Genomic DNA, 7,113 nt, shown 5'->3' on the forward strand with positions numbered 1-7,113 from the left:
CAGTCTAGTTGGAACTAAACACACACAGGATATCCACAGACCCTGACCAATGGTTACACATCACACCCACCACCACTGCTACCATCATTGCTCAGCTTAAAACTCTAAAAGTGACCCTAACTCAGATACCAGAGTACTACAGTGACTTAAAAAGCTTTGTGCACTTAGGCTTTTATCCCTTTGATCTCATCTTACTTCTCTTGTCTCCTTGTTCCCTGTGAGCTCTAGCCACTGGCTACAGCTTCCAGGCCTTGGAAATTGCTGTGCCATCTGCTTGGAATCCTCTTTCCCCAGATATGTACAGGCTTGCCTTCTTACCTCCTTCCTATCTCTGCTCAGTGGTTACTTATTAGTAAAGCTTCCCTGAACACTCAGTCAGCTTTTCTAATAATTACTTCTCCTCACTGCTTGATTTCCATAGGGATTATCACTCACTAGAGAATACACGCTTTGTTTACTAAATGCATATACTCATTATTTGTCTCCTCAGAGGGATTTTTTTGTTTTTTTTGTTGACTGTTTTCAGTACCTAGAGTGGTATCAGGTACAAAACAGAGGCTAAGTAGATAGCTGTTGAGTGAATAAGCTTTGAAAAAATGAAATGGTAGGGTAGAATCATGGAGTGCCAGGTGAAACCTGCATGGAAGGTATTAGTGGCATATGTGCACATTGGGCAGAGTCTGGTTTCTTGGGAATATTAGATAACTAGAATTGAAAAACTTTTTTTTTTTTTTTTTAAGATTTTAAAAATTTATTTGACAGAGATCACAAGTAGGCAGAGCCAGGCAGAGAGAGCGGGGAAGCAGGCTCCCCACTGAGCAGAGAGCCCGATGTGGGGCTCGATCCCAGGATTAGAGATCATGACCTGAGCCGGAGGCAGAGGCTTAACCCACTGAGCCACCCAGGTGCTCTGAAAAACTTTTTTAAAAAAAGATTTTATTTATTTATGTGACACAGAGAGAGAGAGAGAGTACAAACAGGGGGAGCAGCAGAGGGAGAGGGAGAAGCAGGCTCTCTGCTGAGCAGGGAACCCAATGTGGGGCTCAATCCCAGGACCCTGGGATCACAACCTGAGTCTGAGGCAGACACTTAACTGAGCCACCCCCTCCCCGAAAAACTGTTCCTTTTTAAAGTAAAAGCTAAAGTGAACTAGTTGCCAAAATCATTCATTGATTGATTCATTCATTCATGATTCATTTTAATTTAAAGAGAGCACATGCAAGCAAGAGTGGGGAGGAGGGGTAGAGGGAGAGAGAGAATCTCTAGCAGACTCCCCATTGAGCATGGAACCTGACACAGGGCTTGATCCCAGGACCCTGAGATTATGATCTGAGCCAAAATGAGGAGTTCGATGCTTAAATGACCGAGTCACCTTGATTCATTTTATAAACATCTGAAGTACCTGTTAGGAAGAACTGTACTTGGATCCAAGTGTACAGTGACATGTGATATCTAGTTTAATACTAAGAGAACTTTCTGCAGTGGTGGAAATGTTCTGTGTACTGTCCAGTACGGTAGCCATCAGCCCCCTGTAACTATTGAGTGCTTGAAGTATGACTAAAGTGACCCAGAGACAGAATTTTAAGTTTTACTTAACTTTTAATTTTTAATAATTTAAACTTACAGAGCCAAATGTGCTAGTGGCTGTATTGAGCAGTACAGGGCTGGTAGGAAAGTAAGAAAGAAAGAAAGTAGAAAACATTAAGATGGGCGCTGGAACAAAATCCTCAGTGCTAATGGGGACAAAGATGACTGAACATCCTAGGCAGTTGAAGCGGGAGAGAGCGTTGAAGGATTCCTGGGGAAGCAGGGCTGGGACTGGTTTTGGTGGCCCATGGTACCAGGGAGGCAGAGGTAAGTGAAGTTACACCAAACTGAGGAACACCTTGAGCACAGGTACACAGGGCGGACAGAGACTTTCAGGGAACTGTAGACATTTTCTAAAGTGGTGGTTCTCAAACAGGGGTGACTTTGTCCCCCTTAGCCCTACCCATACATAGGGACATTTGATAATGTCTGGAGACATTTTTGGTTGTCACAGCCTGGGGGGGGGTGTCATCATGCACTGAAATAAAGTTCTCAGACACCGATCTGAGTGGCCGTTCAGGACTGCCTCTGCAAGGGAGACAACAGCTATGTGCAGCTGAATTCTGCACAAAGCTTTTATTATTATTTTTTTTTAATCAGAAAAGCAAAGGTGCATCTAAGGGTGGGAGAGGAATACAGAGGGATGGCAACTATCTTGAAGCCATAAAGCAGGCTTGCATCCTCCCCTACGGGCCAATATGCAGGGAGGCAGTTATGGGATAAGGGAGAAGCAGGATGTTTTCTGCTAGCAATCGCCAGGTGCAGGAAGGGGGCTGAGGGCTATGTTCTTCCATAGCTCTAAACCTGTGCCCAGCCCCAGGGGATCATGAGATCCTGTTCATTAGCGTTCAGTAGCCTGAGACTGGGGAACTGCTGACACTTGCTTCCACAATCACCCCTTACGGTTTACAATTAATTTTCTAAGAATAATTCTAGGGGGGGCAGAGACGAATTACTACTAGTATCTAATGGGTAGAGGCTAGGGATGCTACTTACTAAATAGTCTGCAATGCACAGGACAGTTCCCACGACAAAGAATTATCTAGCTTAAAATATTAGTAGTGCCAAGGTTGTGAAACCCTCATCTAAATAAAGAACAGGGGCGCCTGGGTGGCTCAGTGGGTTAAAGCCTCATGATTCCGGAGTCCTGGGATCGAGCCCCAAATCAGGCTCTCTGCTCAGTGAGGACCTGCTTCCTCCTCTCTCTCTGTCTGCCTCTCTGCGGGCTTGTGATCTCTATCAAATAAATAAAATCTTAAAAAAGAAAGAACAAAGGGTATCTGTTAATAAGATTATGTGAGTTTTCTTTTGTAGACTTAATACAATGACGTTCATTAATGTGTGTTCAAAACTTAAAATATGAAATATCTTGGGTGCTTGGGTGGCTCAGTTGGTTAAGTGATTAACCAACTTGGTTAACCAAGTTGGTTAACCGCTCAGGTTATGATCCTGGAGTCCCAGGACTGAGTTCTGTGTCGGGCTCCCTGCTCCATAGGGAGTCTGCTTCTCCCTCTGACCTTCTCCCCTCTCATGCTCTCTCTCAAATAAATAAGTAAAATCTTAAAAAAAAAAAAAAAGGAATATCTTTGCATTAGTGGAATAAAACACAAGTATCTGTGCATTAATTTAGTATTGATTTTTTGGAAGATTTATGTATTTATTTTAGAAAGAGTGTGTGTGTGCGGAGAGGGGGCAAAGGGAAAGAGAGAATCCCAAGCAGACTCACCACTAAGCATGGAGCCTGACATGGGGTTCAGTCTCACCATCCTAAGATCATGTCCTGAGTTGAAATTTTTGAATACTAAATTGACTGAGTAACCCCAGGTGCCCCTGGTATTGATTTTTAAATTTGGTTTATCAAGTGGGGTTTGTTAGAGCCAATCATTTAAAACCATTGTAGAGGGGTGCCTGGGTGGCTCAGTGGGTTAAAGCCTCTGCTTTCAGCTCAGGTCATGACCCCAGGGTTCGGGGATTGAGCCTCACATCGGGCTCTCTGCTCAGCAGAGAGCCTGTTTTCCCCGCATCGCCCCTGCCTCTCTGCCTACTTGTAATCTCTGTCAAAAAAAATAAAATCTAAAAAAAACCCCAAAAAACCAAAAAAACCCCCTAAAACACTGTGCAAAGTAGGAAAAGATGGGAAAGTTTTTGATTCATATAAGGCTAGCATAACCCTAATACCTGGGTAAGAATAAATACAAATGAAAAAGGAATTTTCCCTGGTTCCAAAAGGGAAAGAGATCCTTCCCTCCTCCCTTTTATAGAGTATTTCCTTTGAGAAAAACCTGTAATTTTATTTTATTTTATTTTATTTTTTTAAAGATTTTATTTATTTATTTGACAGAGAGAAATCACAAGCAGATGGAGAGGCAGGCAGAGAGAGAGAGGGAAGCAGGCTCCCTGCTGAGCAGAGAGCCCGATGCAGGACTCGATCCCAGGACCCTGAGATCATGACCTGAGCCGAAGGCAGCGGCTTAACCCACTGAGCCACCCAGGCGCCCCAAAACCTGTAATTTTAAGTCCTTTCCCTGTCCCTTTGAGATGCCTGTGAATCTTTTTCAAAGCTAAATAAGCCTCTACCAATTTTTCAAGTCAGTAAAGTCTTCCCTTTTTCTTTCCTTCCTTCCTTCCTTTGAGAGAGCACAAACAGCGGGAGCAGCAGTGGGAGAGGGCGAAACAGGCTCCTCACTGAGCAGGGAGCCCGACATGGGGCTCCATCCCAGGGCTCTGGGATCATGACCTGAGCCAAAGGCAGATGCTTAACTGACAAAAGCCACCCAGGTGCTCCAGTAAAGCCTTTCTTAAGGCCTTGCAGCCATCTCTTTGAAATGAAAACATGAAGGAAAATGTACCTCTATCTCCCTGTCTGTGTGGGTGTTTAGCTTAGGCTCTTGGATCCAAGTTCTAACTACTTGCTGTCATAAAGCTAGGGGAAGTTTTATTTTTCTTGGGGTAAAAGCAATTAACACAGTTGGCCACTCCAATTACCAGGTGAATTTAGGATGAACTATGATGCAAATGATGCTGCCAAATCCTCTTACTTGAGGACAAATTATTTATTTTGAAAACGTCTGTGTTATAGATTATACATGCCCAGCTTTATTACAGAGTGAGATTTCTTTCTGTCCTTGCAATCTCATTGCCTATGAAGTGTGTTATAGTCTGCTGTGATGCTTATTCAGGAGCAAAACTGTTGTTTTCTGAATTGTGGAGAGGATTTTCTGCTTGGCAGGTGTGATTTTTAACTATTTCCCCAATACCTGACAAAGGTAAGTTACCTCTTTAAAACCAAAGACCAGTATCACTAATGAACATACATGCAAAATATCCAAAGAGAATATTGAATCAGCCACTCTTAAAATGAAAACTTTGTCACAGCCAAACCATGTCCATTTCACCAGTGAAAGTAGTAAGAATGTCATTTTAAATGCATAATTTATTTATTTGACACAGAGAGATCACAAGTAGGCAGAGCAGCAGGCAGGGAAGCAGGCTCGCTGCTGAGCAGAGAGCCCGATGGGGGGCTTAATCCCAGGAACCCGAGATCATGACCTGAGCCGAAGGCAGAGGCTTTAACCCACTGAGCCACCCAGGTGGCCCAAAATGCATTCATTTTTTGCTATAATTTGACTAACAAACTATCACTAAACATTTGAGCTTTTTCTAAAGTTCTGCTCCTTTAAAAAGTATCATGAATGAATACTGTTTCCTTAGAATATTTTCCTTGAAATGTGTCCTCTAATTCTTTGCCCTTATTTACAGTCCAATTCATGAACTGCCTATGGCATAAACTATTCTTTAGTCTTCTTGCCCAGCGGTGTCAAATTATTTTAACTATAGATTATCAATAACAGGGCTTAATTATATGCTGTAAATGGTTTTTGTTTATAAATTAGTTATGTATATTTCTATCTTTCAAGGAAGTCTTTTTCTGAATTTAATTGATTTTTTTAAACCTTAGTGGATCATTTTTATTTACCTATCAAGTAAGCAGCAAAAAACATAACTAAGCACTTGACTATATGCTGTCCAATGTTGAATGCTGATTTAAAACAATTTTAGAATTCTTTTCCATTTGACAAGAATTAACTCTCCTGAAGCAAAGCTCTTATATATGTCTTTTTTTTTTTAAAGATTTTATTTATTTGCCAGAAAGACAGCGAGAGAGGGACTATAAGCAGAGGGAGTGAGAGGGGGAGAAGCAGGCCTCCCGCTGAGCAGGGAGCCTGATATGGGGCTTGATCAGGACCCTGGGATCATGACCTGAGCTGAAGGCAGACGCTTAACGACTGAGCTACCCAGGCACACCCTCGTCGCTTACTCTTACTGTAAAACAATGCCAAACACATAATTATCTAATTACTATTTAAGTTAGATCAGATTCCTAGTCATTGCCACAACTAAATCTTCTTCCCTTTTTTCTACAGGCAGGGTAATTTTACCCCTTTACCAGTGAGGGAAGTGGCCTTGGCTATGACTGAGCCTAAATACGTTTGCTATTTCAGGTGACATTTAGTGATGTAGCCATAGACTTCTCGCATGAAGAGTGGGGATGGCTAGATTCTGCTCAGAGGGATTTATACAAGGATGTGATGGTCCAGAATTATGAGAACCTGGTTTCTCTAGGTAAGCACATCTCCCTCTTCACCCCAGTTTTTCACAGTTCTTCACCCCAGAATTGCTGGGGATTCTCCTAAGTAAATGGCTGAGATTTTGTTTCATGTTCCCGAAGAGGTGTAGGGCTCTGTTGTGCCCTCCCTGAAGTTTATCTTCCCCTTTCAATGACCATCCTTCAAAACTGCCTTTGGTTCCTTTTATCCATGAAAACCATAGTTTAAACAGGTTCTGTATTTTTCCTGTAAGCAGGTCTTTCCATACCTAAGCCATATGTGATCACCTTACTGGAGGATGGGAAAGAACCTTGGATGGTGGAGAAAAAAGGTATGTTTCTAGATAAGTCATGGAGAATCAGGCAAAAGAGGTCTTTGTTAAACATGCTTATAAAAAGTTGGAGGCATTTAGGGTATTTTAAGGATACTGTCTTCAGAGATCCCAAAGATAACAAATTGAGGGATCCTTAGCTTAGATTTTATTTATTTATTTATTCATTCATTCATTTTTAGCTTAGATTTTAAAACAGTCATTCTTCCATCCCAAATTATCTTTCTGTATTAAGTTATCTAATCAAAAGTGAAGGTTTTGCCATCATAATAATTCAAATTGTTATTTTATTTGAAAAAAAAAATAAAGCAAGTTCTCTTTAAGACCACCTATGGAAAAATATACCACTGGTTTTAGGTGAAGAAAGGTTGTCAGTAGGATGGGAAATCACTTTGCCCATAATGCTGAGCTTCAAAGGTCAAATGTGAACGCAACTGTTAGAGGAAGTAAAGAATGTATAAAAAGGTTTCTAGGAACAATATTTTCTAGTGTCCAGTAACATGATTTCATATAGATCTTAAAGCCTAAATCTGAATGATTTTGTTCACTGTTAACTTTTTTTTTTTTTTTTAAGGATTGATTTATTTA

Source organism: Neovison vison, chromosome 7 (genome assembly GCF_020171115.1).
Source record: "Neovison vison isolate M4711 chromosome 7, ASM_NN_V1, whole genome shotgun sequence".
Lineage (NCBI taxonomy): Eukaryota > Metazoa > Chordata > Mammalia > Carnivora > Mustelidae > Neogale > Neogale vison.